We start from the raw sequence: 3,511 nt of genomic DNA on the forward strand, positions 1-3,511 counted from the left end.
CACTGTGTTGCACGTGTCTAGGTCCAGGTCTTTCTCCCCATTCCTGCATTTCCCTCAACTGCCTCCGAGATCAGACTCAGCTACTAGCTTCACTCATTTCAAGAGTTCTCCATCTTCTCCGGGAAGCAAAAAGGCAATTAAATAAGATACATTTAAACTCTTTAAAATGTTCAAGTGGCCACAGGTCATGTTGTGAAGGTGAGAGTTGGTGTGTCAGCAGAGAGCACTTCTGTCACAATTTACCAAAAATCCTATGGAATCAGCATTATAAAAAACCCCCTAAAAGAAATCTAGCTGTGTTCCTGAAATAACCTCTTATCTCATTGCTTTAAATTCTAAAACGTAAAGATGATGGCGTAAATGTCAAGACTGACTCTTTTATTGATGATTATTTTAGCAGATGATTTGAGAAAGGGGGGTAGAAAACTGGAGATTGATGAAATAGAAAAAATGAGAAGGGAAGCGGGAAGGCAAGAGACAGAAGAGAGGGTAGGAGAGGAAGAGTAATCAAGGTAGGGGTCCCAAAGAGTGGCTAATTTTCCCATCAAGCAGTGCCAAAGTTGGTAATAGGGCACTTAAGTAATAAATAACAATAACTAATGGCCAGGTTTTCAGTCATGCAGCAGCACCTATGGAAAGCATTCAGAGATGCTAGGTAAACTGCTTAAAATCTGGCTCTAGATATTTTGCTACCTCTCATCCGGTGACCATTTCAGCTGTACAAGTTTGAGAAATGTATAGAAAGTTTGGACTTTAAACAGTTATTATATATCCAGAATAAAGTATAGGAGTGCTGGACTGACACAGAAATACAGCCTGCACTGACGCCACCTACTTGGTTTTGAAGTGGAGCACACAAAGCAGTAAGAACCTTAGTTTATACTGATCCACCACCCACGCTGAGGTCTTGCACCATCCGAAGACCGCTGATAGACAAACCTTGTAGCCACGGCCATTCTCCTTCCACCCTCTCTGGCAGACAACGGCCCTTGCTTCTTTGTCAGGAACATTTTTCAGCCTGTGGAGCAGGCAGGGATCTGGGGAGCATGCAGCTGGGGTAACGCACTGGGGACTGGGTTAATGGAAAAACAGCAGCGCGACTGTTATCTGCACTATGGTGGGATGAAAAAAAGTGAGATGTACAAATTCAATAAAAAAATTACATGTTTTGGTTAAAAATGTGTTTAATGCATCAGTCTTCTCTATCTCCTTCCTCTATCCTCTCCCAGATTTTCTTCCTCCTGCTTCTGCCCCCTCGCTCTCTTCCCTCAGTCCACTCTGCTCCCACCCCCCTGCTCTCCTCCCAAAATCTCTTTGCCTCACTCTTTCTCTCTTTCAGGTTAAACCGTTTATGTAAGTAACAACAATGACAGATATAGAGAAAACTACCTTTTATCCTCGTTTTTATCTTGTGCCTCGGACTCTCCTGAGAAGAGAGATGGGACGAGCAGAGCACCGGGGTTCAGTCAGGGAACTTGTGATCTGCAAAGGCATGAGAATCGGGGCTGTGCTGGGGGGCTCTCAGCAGCGTGGCAGCAGCTGCTCAGACTCTGGACCTGTTCCCCAAATGGGCAAATCCACAAAGCTAGATGGTCTGGTGAAAACAGCTGCCATGCTCCTTTTTAAAGCAGAACCCCAATGAGCAATTGCTTAGCTCTGATGTGTTAAGACTAGTCAGTGGCATGCTCCTGTAAATCTTGACTGGGACACAACCCACCCAAGCTGAGATACAACAGATCCAAAACGAGCACTAGAACGAGCAATGATCCCCAAATCCCCGTGTTTCTAACAGGCATCTTTTGAGAGACAGTTTGACAGCACTGACTAGCTCAGCCCCATAAGGCACCTGGCACTGCACCATCCTGCACGGCACTTTGAGACCCATGTCACAAAAAAGGAGACTGTCACCTTGGAGGGAGCCAGCAGCACATTGGTAAGGCAGGTCAAGAGCTACACCACCGACACACAGCAACGTTGGCTGAAGCACAAGACAATTAATCAGAAAGTCAGGGGTTGCTGTATGCACTAAACAAATACTACAGAGATAATGACAAACAAGCATAGAAAAGACATTTTAAAAATTAAATCTTCATGTTTTAATCTTCGTGCTGGAGCTTTCAACACCACGTGCCTTTACCTTCCAGATTCTTCACCAAGCATCTGGTTCTAGTCTCCCTCTCCCCCGGTATTTCCAGACCTTTGCCAAGAACCTGTAGCAGAAACCCCCTTTTCCTCTTGCCTGCATTTGCTTTCCCCTCGTTGGATATGCTTCTCCTCTTCTACCTTTCTTCCTTCCTCTTTCTTTCACTACAAGATAAGGAATTGTGTTTTAAAGTTGGTATGTGTGTATTTTGTATCTCCCCTTGTAATTTGGTATTTGTATCTATTTGCCTGCCATGGCATTACTCTTGTAGCTTATATTTTATACTCCTCACCTTTTACCTAAATGTGTTTTAGTTTTAGAACTACACCCTTTTAGTTTTAGAAGTAAGTTATACACTGTAACAATGCTAACAAAGGCAGGAATCAAACCACAGCTTCCTTGCATCAGGCGGGCCCCTGAGTGAATCAGTGATTGAATGCATAACCCAGTAGCAGGTGGCCAATAACATCCAGGGAAACCGCAGATCAACCAAGGGAAGAAATCAATAGGAGCCAATGTAGTAACCGGGAGTTCTCTAAATGTCACTGATCAAGGGCTAGAAGCCCCGGTCTGAGTTAATCAACTCTGGGGACCAACTTTTGGGCTGAATATCTCCAGATCGACCGCTCCCAGAACCCTATTCAAAATGCATCAACGAACCCCCAAACCTGCACGTACATGTGGACGACCCCTGGGGCTGACAGATGCCGTCCAGTAGCCACCGGGGGGGGGGGGGGGAGGGGGGGAGTCCCATGAGGGTCAACAACCCCTGATTGGGCAAACCTGAAAACTGGGCAAGTCACCAAAGTCTGCCAAGAACAGACAAAAAGCAGTGAAAAGTGACCCTCAGGGGTGCCCTCTTGATCTCCAACTTGACCAGCACCCGACCTGTCCAGCCAGAAGGACCAGCCAGCGACCCCCTTCTGGAGGATAACACCACGCTAGGAGAAGCCTCGACTGGCCATCGACGGCAGACTCCAGCGCCTGTGGGATAGGTATACCCGACTCTTGTAGCTCGCTACTCGTGTGTGTGTGTGGACAAGCCCCAAGGTTTATGATTTGACTTCATTACAGTGTTTCAATCTGCCTAATAAACCAGAATTTTCAGGATCCCGAGTTGGACATTTGTAGCCAGCAAACCAATGTTAAAGATTACACTTGTGCGTACCAGCAGACACAATTAACACATGTGGACCTCTGAAGAATCTCAGTCTGGCAGAGGAGACACTATACTGCTTATTTAAGCAATTTCTCCTTTGTGCATCTTACCACTAGCCTTTACCTGTGTTGTTGTTACATGTCATCTGCTTATCTTTTCAAAATTAAAGTGGAAATAGCATGGGATGGCTTCTGGCACTGTGGTGACCA

The 3,511-nt window shown here is 45.7% G+C and overlaps 1 long non-coding RNA gene across 1 annotated transcript; it reads right to left on the reverse strand.

The window, feature by feature from the left end:
- Positions 1-1,026: 1,026 nt before the first annotated feature.
- LOC109286166 (uncharacterized) lies at positions 1,027-2,073 on the reverse strand. The gene is made up of 3 exons (XR_002094119.2): positions 1,909-2,073; positions 1,390-1,482; positions 1,027-1,112 (listed from the first exon to the last, which is right to left on the reverse strand). It is a non-coding gene; the product is annotated as an uncharacterized LOC109286166 (long non-coding RNA).
- Positions 2,074-3,511: the final 1,438 nt, after the last annotated feature.

Source organism: Alligator mississippiensis, chromosome 11, assembly GCF_030867095.1.
Source record: "Alligator mississippiensis isolate rAllMis1 chromosome 11, rAllMis1, whole genome shotgun sequence".
In the NCBI taxonomy this organism is placed as follows: Eukaryota; Metazoa; Chordata; order Crocodylia; family Alligatoridae; genus Alligator; species Alligator mississippiensis.